Source organism: Macrobrachium rosenbergii, chromosome 12 (assembly GCF_040412425.1).
Source record: "Macrobrachium rosenbergii isolate ZJJX-2024 chromosome 12, ASM4041242v1, whole genome shotgun sequence".
Taxonomy (NCBI): domain Eukaryota; kingdom Metazoa; phylum Arthropoda; class Malacostraca; order Decapoda; family Palaemonidae; genus Macrobrachium; species Macrobrachium rosenbergii.
In genome coordinates, this window is record NC_089752.1 from 55,736,675 (window position 1) to 55,752,379 (window position 15,705).

At 40.7% G+C, this 15,705-nt stretch overlaps 1 protein-coding gene across 1 annotated transcript in view; it reads right to left on the bottom strand.

Annotated features, from left to right (window-relative positions):
• Window positions 1–15,705, bottom strand: part of Cog4 (conserved oligomeric Golgi complex subunit 4) — a 118,307-nt gene that overhangs the window by 94,968 nt on the left and 7,634 nt on the right. The gene's annotated exons all lie outside the window — the stretch shown is intronic.

Sequence of the window (15,705 nt, forward strand, 5' to 3'; positions counted from 1 at the left end):
GTAAGTAAATTGTGTTTATTTTAGCATAGGAATTTTAAAGACATGACTGAGCCTAGGGAAAAATACTAGGGACGCATGCCAAGAGAAAAAAAAAAACGAGAGAGGAGAACCACCGAAATTTAGATTTTGAAACCCTTGCACGCGGCTTGCATGACCTTGATGATAGGATATTTAGGTATTAACAATTTCGGGGGATAGTGCAATATTTTCTCCTTCAAATCCACACAAATTCGTGATCGCAAAACCTAGTTAGGCGGGTAGTCACATTATCCAAAATGGGACGAAGCCAGCCAGAAGCGCTGATTTTATTTTCGACGAAGCCAGCCAGAAGCGCTGATTTTATTTTCGCTCTCTCTCTCATACTCTGGTATAGCGAAGGTAAAGTTCCAGATAGACAAATAGATTTGAGTGGTAGGCAAGTGTGGAATTGATTTAGGTTCCCAAAAATTTTTTTCTTTTCTCACACAATTCGCATTCAGGGAAAATTACCGTCTGTGCATATATAAATTCCCCATTTCTTCGTCACTAGGGTGGAAGTCACTCCACCCCACTTGGTGTATAAAAATAGCGAACCGCTACTAGTGTCTCGCTGTTGATTTATTGCTAGGATTTGTTTATTTACTTTTCTCTTGTTTACTTTGGGCTCGTTCCAGAAAAATTTTTTGTTGTGGTTGTGTTTTGTTTTGTTTTGTGCATGTGTTTGGGGCTAATTTTGTGTGTGTCGTCTACTCATTAAATTAGGGGCCTTTGTCATTTCAATAGTCTTTGCTTACAAAGGGAAACCTCTCCCGTAAGCCCGCATCGTCGGTAATTTGGTGAGATCATTTTATTTTCAATCCAGTCCCCAATAAGCCCATTTTGTCGGTAATTTGGTGAGACCAATTCTTTTTCAATCCAGTCCCCAAGAAACCCATTTCATCGGTAAATTGGGAGACCAATCATTTGTTAATCAACGTCCCCAAATCAAACCCGTTTTGTCGGTACCTTGGGAGACCAAAGAATTCCAATTCCTAAGAGTTCGAAAACCCTTCATACTGTAAAGTCACCGCTAGTCTCTGTTAGAAATTTGCGTGCATTTATTATACCCGGACAACTCCTTCCTACGCCCTGAGAAAATTTTGTGTATCACTTGAGTCGACCCCACCGGCAAAATGTCGGTAAAATCTCAGCAGAGCGAGGACTTTAAGTTCTTCATGTCCTCCGGGAAGGAACTCAGCCTTTCCGGGAAAGATCTAAAAGACTGGGTACAGGAGAGGATGGATGCGATAAAGGCAGAACGGAAGGCAGCAAGATTAGAAAAAGAGGCAGAACAGGAGGCAGCAAGATTAGAAAAAGAGGCAGAATGGGAGGCAGCGAGATTAGAAAAAGAGGCAGAACGGGAGGCAGTGAGATTGGAAAGGGAGGCCCTAAGGGGGAGAGAAGAGGCAGCGAGATTAGAGAGGGAGGCCCTAGAGAGAAGGGAGGAGGCAGAAAGAATAGAGAATGAGAAAAAGCATGCCCATGAACTCCAGATGCTGGCACAACGTGGTACCCCCCCCTCCCGCTCCAGCCTCGGGGATGAGCGCCCTCAGCCAGGCCCACTCGTTTATGCCCAATGGACCGAAGCTGAACCGTAAGTATGGCTCGACAGAGCCGAGAAGGTCCTAGAATGTTGCACTCTCTCCCCCACCGAACTCTCTCTAGTGTTAACTAAATTCCTCAGTGGGAAGGCACTGGTTGCCTACAACACCCTACCTGCGGCCGACCGAGAGGACTGGGACGTCGTGCGCCAAACCATCACAAAGGCGTACGAGATAATCCCTGAACGCTGGAGGAGGCGCTGGAGAGGGCAAGTAAAGGAAGTTGGCCAAACTTGGGCAGATTGGGCCTACCAATCGGAGCAAGCCCATGCAAAGTGGTTCGAATCTGTGAGAGTCAAGACCCTTGCAGACTCCACAGAGCAAATGAAAATAGAGCAGTTCTTGCTCTACGCATCTCCCGCCCTCGCCACGCACATAGGGGAGAAGGAGCCTATGACGTTGGTGGAATGCTGTCACATCGCCGAAGAATGGGCAATCACAGAAACCCATTGTATGCGGGTTCTGTCGAAAGATCAAGCATTCCAAAGAGCAATGCCGAAATAAATCAACAGAGCCTCTTTCTCCCGGAAAACCAACTAATAAGTCGCCTGCGCCCTCTGCAGGGGCAGTGCGAAGAGATTTCAGCCAAACCTTTTGCACAGCGTGCAAGGTTTATGGTCACTCCCCCTCAAGGGCAAAATGCCGTAGAAATAGTAAGTCCAGTAATCCTCCCGTCACCCTGGCAGTTACGAATCCCGAGTACTTAGGCCCTCCAGCCAAGGGTCCTATATATGTGGCACCTCCTCGAGGTAGATACCCAGCACGCCAGGTCAAGGCATTTGACGACTCTGGCGTGCAAATCTCCCTCATAAGGAAAGACAAAGTTCCTTATGGAGCTATAATTAATCGACGCAAACTCGTCACAATTGAGGGTATCAATGCATTCAATATGATACTCCCTACTGTCCAAGTGAGAGTCACAAGATCTCATATATCTAAAATTTGCAATCTTGCAGTTTAGCTATCTTCCGGAGGTTATGACATCCTCCTGGGACAGGACTTCCAGTCCCCATTTGTTGCCACAATCCCTGCAGTGCCAGGGCTCCCAATCAGATCTCCCTCCAGAGATTCCAAAATCGATCCCAAATCTCTGCCAGTGCCAATTGCATGCACTGAGCCATGCCAAGCTCCGTCAGTAACAGACGATGAGCAAATTCTAAAGCAAATAATTGCCTGCCCCTGCCTTAGTGCCAGTGCCAGAGCACGCCCACTATCTCCATTCAAGAGATCCCAATAAGGACCCCCTCAATTCTCCCGGCTTGGCTCCGCTACCAGTGCCGGTAAGGGAGACGGATCCTGCCGACCACAGCGGAAGCTCACCTAAAGGTGCAGCCTCGCAACCCATGCCTGAGCCGGTCATCCATACCTGGGAGCCCCTCACCACCCGCCCCCCCGACCACTTCCTCTCTGTCTCAGTCCTCCGCAGACACAGCAGTGAGTGATGATTCTGTCGTGGTTCAAATGGCCGATGAACTCAAGGAATTGCGACGGATCGGGATAGAGCTTGCAAAGAAGGCCCCTGCATCAGCCGCCAAGGAAGCCGACACCGGTAGCACTCCAATACCCTCCCCCGGCTCGGTTTCACCGATTCCCCGGCCAAGACAAACCATCAAAGTCAGAAGGGTCCATGGGGAAAATACCACGGGCGTTAATTATTCCAAGTAGCTTCAAGAGAGCTCCCAAGCTCTCCAGGCACCCGTGCCAACCTGGCCCCGTGCCATCATTTTATCCTATGAAGACTTTGGCACCTCTATCCAGAAGAGGGTGTCAGGGCCCTTCAGTATTCGTTTCTCTCTCTCTCTCTCTCTCTCTCTCTCTCTCTCTCTCTCTCTCTCTCTCTCTCTCTCTCTCTCTCTCTCTCTCTCTCTCTCTCTCTCTCATAAAGATGTCCTTTATTCCTCCCCAAACCTTTCCCTTCCTTACTTTTGATTATCAATCACATTTATCTTATGCCTTACCCAGGCCTTCATTTTACCTGGATCACTTCTGCTCCTGCAGAGTGCCATGACAGATATGCCAACCCTAAGCCCTACGACTCCCCATTCATGCCTACTGCAGCATGATGCATTCAAAAATGCGATATGCCATCGCCATTGGTTATTATTACATAAGCGCAAATTTGGCACAGTGCCATTATTGCAGATTCTGGCAAAATGATCCTGCCAGAGGGGTCGCGCCCTCTGGTTATCCTTGTGGCCATCGTGGGCCAAGAATCATCCTAGCTGTTTACTATAGGCTAAGGAATGTAACTTGAGCATATTTGATCAACATCTAGTTACAACAATATATGTTTAATTTGTGTTTGCCATTTATTCTTTCGTTATTCTTTTATACCTCCTGCACTTAGATGAGTGCCACAAGGCACTTATAAAATCAGTGCCACCTTTGTAATACAAGGGGCGTGGCCTGCTATCCAGAAGGTGGAGGCACGTCCCCTTGCCTTCTTGTAATTTCAGGAACTTCATTCCCCCCCTTTTTTTCCTTTGCTTGCTTATCTTAAAAGTCTAATGTATAGTACCCGTAGTAGAGTAAAAATGGAGAACCCTTAAAATGATTAAATAAGACTTAAACCGAAATAATTTTACTTCCCTTTGATTACACCCCTTTTCAGACATTTTTTATTTTATAAGAGTGTCTGGAGATTCGGTGCCAAGTCTGGCACGGGTCTACCAACCAACGTAAATTACGATGTTAATTGAACCCAAGTATATTTCGTCATTTCAATGCTGTTTAAAAGGCAAACTAACTGCATGCATTTAGGGGATATCTAGAATCAAGTAACCAGGTATTCTAATTTTTTAACATCAACCTTTCTTTTCATTTGTTTGCCACAAGCCTCATATACCGGGGTCTTATAATCCTAATTAATTCACATTGTTCGTGTCACTTTATTAAGTTATCAATGCGTCACCAAATCCAAAGTAATTACTCCTTTGCAAGTGTTGAAAATTTCCTTATGTCCTGTTAAAAGTAATTTGTTCCAGTATGTTATCAAGAGTAGTGCCACAGAGTTTTATAAATACTTTAGTAGTAAAGTTCATTGCAAGGCAGAATGTAGAGTAAAGTAAAGAATTTTCCACACATTCTTGCAATTTCGATGTTCACACCTGAACGAAGGTGTACATCATCTTGTGTGGGGAGCTATTAAGAGTAGCAAGAATCTGCTAGAAAATTCTTTCCTTTTCTTTGTTTCTTGCCTGCCGATCGATCGATAGACATATCTGTCTATGGACTTATGCATCGGTCAGAATACAAGGATTAAAACCGATTGTAGGCCACTCCCTTTAAGGAGATAATTTCTGATTCAAGGCAAAAGTGAATCAATTTCTGATTCAAGGCAAAAGTGAATCTGTCTGGCTGTCCTTTACAGGCAAACCCCCACTGCGGGCATCAGCTGAACATGACTCAACTCCCTATGTGCTGGACGTGTCCCCTGCCCCATAGGAGAGGAGATAACAACGACAAACAGACCAAGGCTCACTCTCAGACATGCGTTAGACGACCTGGTGTAGAGACGACACCCCAAACCACTGCCATGCCCTGGCCCAACAATGCCCTTAGCTCCTAACCACGTGGCCTTTCAAAGTATACTTTTCCTTCGTGCACTCCAACCGCCAACCACGTGTTCCCTTCAATGCTGGCCTGACCGATGACCCACTCCATTTGCCTGGCGTTTTGTGAAGTTCCCACGTCTTGCCCTTTACGTTGAAGCCCCTGCATCCTACCACGTGGAAGATCACACTCGCACTCAGAAATCGCAAGTCATCCACGGACCGCCTTCTGCGCTGGAACCAAATCTGCCTTACAGTAAAGTGCTCTGTAAAAACGTCCATTCAGTCATGCTTTTCCCCGTAACATTTACTTAATTTGAGTGCCAGTAATTACCGAATCTCTTGTCAAATGTCCGTGCTCCTCGAGTGTTGGCAGTGCTAAGCCATTACTAATTCATCGCAGCCCCTTGGCACACTCAGTGCAGCTTCGAATTCATTATTCTTTTGTCTGTTTTCATTACTGGCATATAATTTGCATATCTCTCATTTCAGAGGGACCCTCTATCGTGGAATCTTCTTGGACTGTGTCTGGAATCCCCCCAGTTTTATTCATCCCGTAGGAATAACCTTCAGGATCAATAACTTACTTGCATTCCTCTTTCCTGTACTAATGTTATTTATGTAAATATACTCCTGTAAGTTTACCCACATGTTTACGTAATATTTTCCTTCAGTAGTAAGAGCCTTATGCTCATATGAAATCCCCTCTTTTTTTTCCTCTTTTTATGTTTTCCTGGACCCATGAAGTTGGAATCACAAGGCTAAATTATCTGTAGATGTTGCTACCTGTCTCACAGAGAATATTCCAAACTAGATTGCCAGAAAAACCTAAAAAAAAAAATATTATATATATATATATATATATATATATATATATATATATATATATATATATATATATATATATATTATATATATATATATATATATATATATATATATATATATATATATATATATATATATATATATATATATATATATATATATATATATATATATATATATTATAATATGATTTTGAGATGTTTTTTTTTCTTACAGATGACATGTGTGTTATGTATTCTGATGTGATTTTCTTTCAGTTGTATATGTTGTGAGGCGTACTGAAGTGACTTTGTAAAGTATGCAATGTTGTACCATGCTTATAAATGTTGTATAATCATTAATGTTTATAACATGCCGTATAACGGGAAAGTTAACATGCAGAAAGAGAGAGATATTTTGGAACCATTACCAGATAACCACATCCTGTGTTGACACAGCTGTATTTGACCAAAGGGAAGTCATATTCGAAGAGGTACTTTGATTATCTTGACAAGACGACAGGTCTCAGCTCTCGCAAGTCTGAGCGCTTATTACAGGATTAGCATGTATGTCTGTTCTGTAATTACTATTTTTCTCTATGCCTTATTATGTATTCCATATTCTGAGTAGAAGGATAAGGGAGGAGAGATGGGTCTGATATGTTGACAGGGCTTTTTAGCCAGATCGTTTGCAAATTTATTTCTGTTTACCCAGGTGTTTAACTAAGAGCAGGAAATGTCAGTCATCCGAGATAAGAACCCATACCTTTTCCCAAGCCTTAGAATTCTCTGTGTATATTCTTTCTGTGTATTCCCTATGTGTATTCTTTGAGTATTCTGTATTCTGGGATGTAGAAGAAAGGGGCTCAAGTTATTCTAAGATTTAAAGTGACTAATTGGCAACTTAGGTTGAGGATAAAAACCAGTTTACTGGACTAACAGAGTTAGTCTGCTAAGAGGTCTCAAAGACACAGGAAAGTCAGTCAGTCAGTCAGTCAGTCAGTCAGTCAGTCTCTCTCTCTCTCTCTCTCTCTCTCTCTCTCTCTCTCTCTCTCTCTCTCTCTCTCTCTCTCTCTCTCTCTCTCTCTAAATTCACATAGAAGGGTATAATTGGTTGCTCTCCCAAAACATATAAGTTTTATAGAACTCTCCCACGAAATGTATATTTTGTGTATGGTCCCAAAATATTTGTGTTCTTCAACCATTGTGTTTATATATTTACAAAAGGAGTAAGGTAATGTGCTAATTTGCTTGTATTGTAGTTATGTTGAAAACTCAAGTGCTGTCGTTGAGGAAGTTACAGAAAGACGTGAGTTTAGCCTTTTCGAAAAGTGAAGGTAATCTTTTGAGAGATGTTTAATCTATAATCATATTTTGTCTTAGTGAAATTGCTGTTGGTATATTTCCATCTTTTGCATATTTCATTCTTATATGTCTGTATAATTTCACAGTGTTACCCAAAGTTTTGTATTGGTGATTACTTAGAGTTTTGTTGGTGTTAATTTGCATTATTGAGATTTCAGTGCATACTTATGATTGCGATTTCAGTGAATACCTGTGTTGACTCCCATTTATTGATGTTTTAGTGAACACTTCGGCTAACTGCAGATGTTTAGATTTATATCTAAAACTTGAGTGAGAGTTAATGGTTTGAATTTTACTTAATTTGATTTTATGATAAAATAAGTTTTGTGAATTAATTTTGGTTAAGAAATACTTAAACCTTACACTGTTGTCAAGTAATAGTAAACCTTTTTGAGATTGTGAACTCTGCTTATAACTTTTGAACTTAGAAATAAATTTGTCTGTTTAAAGTTTTAAAAACACTGTTTTATTTTGACCACAGTGATTAGAGATATTTGTGTGTGTGTGTACAAGATAAGTGATATAATGTATCTGTTTGTTCGCCTGATGCTTATCTAGGTGAAACAAAACCAGGGAAACAATTACAGTATTTGTTGGAGTGATGCCCATTTTCCCCTAGTCTGTTTATATCTTATCAGTTGTTACCTCACCAATAACTTGGTAAATTTAGATTGAATTTTCAAGTGTTAGCAGTTTTAAGGGATCACTGTACCTTTAGAGTATTCAGTCTTCATAGTTTTGTTATGAGGTTTCAAGCGTCTGGCTGAAGTGAGGTAAATTTTTTGGTGTTATTATTTGTGTAATAACCAGGTACTTGATCACTTTGTGACAAAATATTTGGTGCCCATCATCCGGGAAGAACTAAACAGATTATCACTCTGGTTTATAGTTTATACTGGTGGTGTTAGGAATATATTTTAGTAGGAGAGTGACCATATAATTGTTTTGAAGTGTAGTGTAAACTATTCAGTTGAGTAAACTAGAGAAAATGGCTCTGTTTGAAGTTCAGGAATTTTTCGGCGATCCAACCATCAGAAAGTTATCTGAATCTCACCTGACTAAGGCACAGGGGACTCTCTTAGCAGTGATATGTGGAGGTGATGTTACTAGTGATATGATTGAGGTACAAGTCAAGTGTGTTGCAATCCAAGCATTAATAAGCTCTGGTAAAGTAGATGGAGAGTTAAAGGAGGCATATGAATTGTTGAATGCAGCTGAGGTAGAATTTAAAAATAAGCTATGGCAAGAGAATGAGAATGGTGATGTAGAACCAGGACTTAGACGTTCAGAAATGGAAGAAAATTGGGGTAGACTGAAGGTACTAGAATCAGAAGAAAAGTTACTTAGGCTGCAGATGCAGGCTGATAAAGAAAAAGAAGATAGAGAAAGAGTAAAACATGAAAGGGAGTTGAAGTTAATCAGAGCTCGATCCATACTGTCTATAAACCCATATAACTATGTCCAAGGTAATGCAGACCCTGTGCTTGATGTAGTAAGAGTACAGAAGTTAATTCCAAAGTTTACAGAAGAAGCTCCAGATGAGTTTTTTGAGCACTTTGAAAAGCAAGCTACAGGTATGGGATGGCCAGAAGATAAATGGTCAGTCTTACTGCAGAGTCCTCTAATTGGAAGAAGTGCCTATTTAGCCTTATCAGCTGATCAGTGTAAAGAATACAGAATACTGAAACACAATGTGTTACAAGTTTACCAGATGACCCCTGAATATTACAATGAAAGATTCAGATCTTTGAAGAAGGATGACAAGATGACTTTCTTAGATTACGCCTAAAAAGTAAGGAGATGTTTTAGACGATGGTTGGAGGCCGCTAAAGTTAAGTCTATGGACGAACTTGAAGAATTATTGGTCTTAGAGCAATATCTATGAGGAATTCCTGAACATATAAGAGCTTATTTGAGAGAGAGAGAGGTGAAGAAACTTGATAAAGCTGCTACTCTGAGTGAGGACTATAACATAATATCCAGCAAAAAGAATTATAATGTCAAGTACCAGAACCAACAGTTCACAGGTTATAGGTCTCAGTTGAGTTTTAAGAACAGTGATGTGAGAAACCCTTCTAATAACTATACCAGTACAAGGCCAGGATATGCTCCATAGCAGTGGAATGTTAAACCCTCACCTTCTAGTCTGTTCTCAAGAGAGATGGAGAAAACGAATGTTGTTTGCTACAAGTGTGGAAGAGTAGGACATTATAGTTGAGATTGTTATAAGATGCAACAGCAGATTAAGCCAGTTGGACAGGTGATAACGGGTAACCAGGTAAAGCCAACTACAAAGAACAGTGTGGGAAAAAATGAAATGAGACAAGTAGAGTACTTAGCAACCAGTGGAAATGCAAATTCAAGTAGTGAGAGGCTAAACAGTGAGGAGGCTTTTAAGCCATATATCTATGAAGGAATGCTGACAACTCCCTCTTTGAGTGTACAGGTACCAGTGAAGATATTACGTGATACAGGAAGTAACCATAGTGTGGTAGTTCGTGGTGCTCATCCCCAGTTGGAGAAGAATCTCACCAGAGATTCAGTTATTTTAAATGGTATAGGAGGAGAGGAAGTAACTCCTGTATGTGCCACTTGCATCTGTCATGTGAATTAGTGACAGGGAGCATTGATTTTGCTGTAAAGGACTCACTAGCTGTTGAAGGTGTGCATGTTTTACTGGATAATGAAGTTGGTGGTGTTCCCTTCGTTCCTTGTCCTATAGTGACAGACAAACCGTTAAGGATTAGTCCTACGGTAGAGATAGAGAAGAAAAACCTTCACCTGTTTCCAAGTTGTGTAACTACCAGGAGTATGAAGAGAACTGAGCATAGAAGTGAAGAAACAGGATTTACCTGCACCAGAAGGATCAAGTGAAGATAGCAGTGAAACTACAGTAGCAGAGTTGGCAGATATTGAGAGTTCAACCCTTGAAGTTGGACAAGTGACTAGAGAGAAGTTAACAGAACCGCAGAAGGAGGATACAACGTTAGTGGATTTGTTCTTCAGAGTTGTTGACCAAGAAGAGATGCAACAAACTCCTACTTGTTATTACCTAAAGGAAGGATTGCTAACGAGGAAGCATCGACCTGCAGGTATTCCAGAAAATGCTGAATGAGGGGAATATCATCAAATTTTAATTCCATATCCACTGAGGAAGCAAGTTGTAGCAGTAGCACACGAGTCTGGACATATGGGAATCAGGAAGACTGTTGAGAAGGTTATGAAGTATTTTTTTTGGCCTGGACTTCACAAGGATGTTAACAAATTTTGCAGGGAGTGTCATACATACCAGATAGCTGGAAAACCAAATAAAACTATTTGAAAAGCTCCCTACAACCCACAGAAGTTAGAGGAGAACCCCTTTAGCAAGGTGACATTAGATGTGGTTGGTCCGTTTCCGAAAACGAAGAAAGGGCATGAATATCTATTGACGTTTATGTGTCCAGTAATAAGATATCCTGAGGCGATTCCTGTAAGAAGTAGAAGTGCAAAGGTAATTACTGAGAAGTTGGTGGAATTTTTCTCCAGGTTTGGAATTCCAGAAATTGTAAAAAGGGATAGAGGAACGAACTTTACCTCAAAATTATTCCAGGATGTGATGAACTTGTTAGGAGTGAAACAACAGTTATCTACCACTTACCAACCAGAGACTCAAGGAGCCTTGGAAAGGTTCCACCAGACTTTGAAAAGTATGTTAACCAAGTACTGTAATGAGTCGGGAAGAGAATGGGATGTTGGTTTACCTTTAATGTTATTTGAAGTTAGGAATGCGTATCAAGAAAGTATGGGATGTTCGCCAAACCAAATTATTTTTGGTCGAGGCGTGAGAGGTCCGTTGAAAATTCTTGCAGAGAACTGGGAAGAAAATCAAGAGGAAGTCCAAGGAGAATATGTGAAGAACTTGAGGAAAAAGTTAAGAGAAATTAGAAAATTCTCTTTAGAAATTTTGAAGATAAGCCAAAAGAAAATGAAAAGAAGTACGATGCTAAGACTAAGCTAAGAAATTTTAGTGTTGGACAGCAAGTTCTAGTGTTTTTACCAGTGAAAAGGTTTCCCCTTACAAATAAATTTCAACGTCCTTATAGGATAACAGAAAAGTTAAGTGATCGAACTTATGTGATTAAAACACCAGGGAGACAAAAACGACAGAGGAAGATACATGTAAATCCACAAGTTGGTGAAGTGCCACAAGTTGGTGAAGCACTATAGAAGTATATATATATATATTGAATTCAAAGGTACTTCCGCCTCACAATTAGATCAAAGTACCCTATCAATTAGAGGAGTCTTCGATTCCGTGGTCCAAAACTTGAAACTTGCTAGCTGAACAGAGGAAGGTGAAAAAATTTATATCATATCTAAATCCCAGTGCAGCTCTAAGCAGCTTCAAATAACCTGTTAATAGTTGCAGTAGCATCCAAGAACCAGCATTAAAGGATACACTTCTGAGATCACGCTGTTATTTAGATTAAGCCAGCAACATGTCAGCACATCGCCTAGGTTGGTTTGTTCCTAAGAGCTCACTCTACAAACACAGTTGTGAGTAGAATACACTGTTCGTGTTAGGTGCAGAGCTATTTAACACTAAACAGTTTCCTAGCTTTCTCTTTCGACTGTTCATCCATTTCCTATGATAACACACCATATCATAATCATTGTTAACTTGTCATTTTAACAGGATCCGAGGTAGAAGTTAAATTAAAGAGCGCCATGCAGATTTATCTTCAGCAAATGGAAGTGAAATGGAAGAATGTGAGCTATGTATGCTTAAATACTAAAGAAGAATCAACCACATCATGGTTGAAACCCCTGAAATCTAAACGGAGGAACTGAGATGGAAGAAAAACAGAAATCTACGGATGATGACGGCGAGGTGAAAAAACATGAGAAGGTGACATACCACGGAATGTAAGGCATGACATTACTGAATGCCGGTATTAAGTAGAGACGGCTGGGTGGAGAAGGAAAAGAATTCTTGCATGACATCACCACGTAACTGTGATGACAGTCGGGACCGTCTGCACAACACTTAAAGAGGCAATTGCTGAGAAGTGAGAGCCGTTCTGTTACCAGACTAATTCACTCTACATAAATAACTGCTGGAAGAGGAGGAGCCACTACTACACAAAAGGAATAACTGTCATAAGGTGATGAATACGAGGCAATAGAGGGGAAAACTGAGTAAGAGGTGGGATGGTTATCGTCTGCTCGGAGAACGATACTGGGTGAGTACAGGTAATGTTTGAGTTACGATAATTCGACTTACGATAATTCGCTTTTACGATGGGGTTAGCAATTAATATCGATACAACAATATTTTGAAAATATATATTTTTAAATTTCGCATGTGACTGGTGCAGGCAACAGCGGACAATTAGGCAGCATACGGTGTACAATACATTGGCCTGAGAGGCTGGAATAGGTACATTAATTCAATGAGCCGACGTCACTTGCTCTCGTTGTGTAGGAAGTTAAAATAGGTCAGTGTTCGTTTGCGATTTTTGTACATTTGTAAATAAACTCTAAAACTCAAATTTGTATCAGTATGTCTGCCAAACACCCAAGTGTGTCTCCTGCTGGTAGTGCAAAAAAGAAGGGGCAGTCTATCACTTTGGAGCAGAAAATGAAAATTATCAACCAGCATGCCGCTGGAAAGCCCGTCATGGTAATCGCATGTGACGACCATCTATCGCAGTCGACGGTATCCAATATCCTTAAAGACGAGAAACAGACAATGGACACTATAAAGGCATCTGCTTCAGTTCACTCGACAGTTATATCAAAGAAGAGGATAGGGCCTTTGGAAGAAATGGAGCAGTTACTGGTCATGTGGGTGGAGGACCAGATACAGAAGCGTATGCCACTCAGCCTCTTAATCATTCAAACAAAGGCTTGCATGCTTTTCGATGAACTAAAGAGAAAATATGATGATAACCACAACAACAGTTTTGTAGCAAGTGCTGGATGGTTTCATCATTTCAAAAACCGTCATAATTTTTAGTGTGAAAATTAGTGGCAGCAAGCGCTGATGCCAAAGGAGCCGCTAAATTTAAGGATGCTTTACATAAGATCGTCACTGATGAAGGGTACTTGCCAGAGCAAATCTTTAATGTCGATGAAACAGGACTTTATTGGAAGTGTATGCCTCAACAGTCCTACATCCATAAAGAGGCAACAACGATGCCTGGGTTTATGGCATACAAAGATCGACTGACTCTTCTGCTTGGGGGAAATGTGGCTGGGTATAAACTTAAGCCATTCACAATTTATCACTTTGTAAATCCAAGAGTATTAAAGAGAATCGACAAGCATACGCTTCCTATGCATACCATCAAAATAAGAAAGCATGGATGACTGCAATGCTGTTCGAAGACTGGTTTGTGCATTGCTTTATTCCAGAAGTGAAAGATTATTATAGGGAAAACAACACCCCCCTTCAAAATTCTGCTGATTCTAGACAATGCTCCCGTCCACCCACAGAACATCGGAGATATTAACGAGATCATAAAAGTTGTGTTTCTGCCACCAAACACTTCTCTCATGAAACCCATGGATCAGGGCATTGTGGCTAAGTTCAAGGCCTGTTACCTTCGGAACACGTTTCCTCAGGATGTTCAGGCTACGGATAGTGAGGAGAAAGATCTCAGAACTTTCTGGAAGGAATTCAATGTTCTGAACTCCATTATGAACACTGGAAAGGTGTGGAAGAAGGTAAAGAAAGAATATATGAATAGGGTTTGGAAAAATCTGCTACAAGTGTATGTGAACTCATTTAAAGGTTTCAATAAGGATGAAGAAGTTGTGGAAATTAATAAAAAGATCTTGACACTTGGGAGAAGTTTAGATTTAGAAATTGATAAGGAAGATATCCAAGAATTTTTAGATGTGCAAGATGTAGAGCTAACGGCAGAAGATTTAATTGCACTTGCAGAAGAGAGAAAAAGAGCAGAAGAGGAAGAAGAAATTGAAGAAGAGCCAGAGCGAAAGTTTACGACAAAAGCACTGTCAAAGGTTTTTGCCTCATTTGAACATGGACTGAAACTTTTAAGTAAAATGGATGGGAACATGGAACTGTTTACTAAAGTTGAGAGAGCACATCAAGACGCTGTTGCATGTTACCAAGTCATTTTGAAGAACGAAAAAAAATGCACCACGCAACCGACAATGGAATACTTCTTTAAGAGAATGACTCCAGTGCTATTGCCTTCAGCCACCCCTAACCCCACTCCCACCCCTTCCCCAACATTTGAGCCTCGATCCCTTACATCTCTTAACAACTATTTCCTTGAAACACCTGAACTAACAGAAGAAGAAATACTATCTGAAGAGGAGCGAGTTGATGATCCTGCTGCTTTATTATCCTCCTCCTCTTCCAATTTTTAGTTGTATGTAACCGTTCACGTATGCTGCTAATGGACGAAATCTTGGTGAGTAACCCTTACACTACAGTCTGATTCTTGTTCTTGTTATTCAGTTTCTTTTTGTACTGAATTATCATAAGTCAATCTGCACTGAACCTGCAGAATTAGCTGATATTAATAATTATTACTATACCGTATATGTATAGAGTATAGTATAGGCTAGGCTATTGTTTCTGTATACGACATACCATATTGTACGCTAGGCTAACTCTTGTTAGTGTCATTCAATTTCTCTTTATGCTGAATTGTCATAAGTCAATCTGCATTGAACCTGCAGAATTAGCTGACATTAATAATTACTATACCATATATAAAGAGTATACTGTGTAGTGTAGGCTAAGCTACCATATATGCATAGATGGTACTGAATACCCTAGTTTAGGCTATGCTATATTCGAGATACAATATTTTCAATAATCGATGGGTTTTTTGGAACCTAACCCCATCGTAAGTAGGGCAATACCTGTAAACGACAACAGAAGAATTGATGCACGGCTCAGAACTACTGAGGAAAACGTAATACGTCTGTATCCCTAAATAAGTAACTCTCCTAGTTCACACACATCACTATCACTCTCTACAAAACGGATGATATGTGAACTGGTGAACGTGAGCGTTAAACTACCAAATAACTCGTCCAGAGAACGCTTCGAATCTGTACAGGAGAGATGGTTGAGAAAGGTGACAAAGAGCACAGAGACACGCTATGGTTCCCTGTCTGCGGAGAAGACCAACAGACCCAGGGCAGTCCAGAGGGTGGGCTACAGGCTGACACCAAGGCTGCAACACCTTCTCTCTTGTGAGGGAAAATGAAAATGGTCGATCACGGGGGAATCTTCGTCTGAAAGATATACGGTCAAATTTCTAACCATAATAAAAGAATACTGTATGTTTTAATTACCTATTATTTTTTCTCATGAACCACATACGGAGCAAAAGAAGG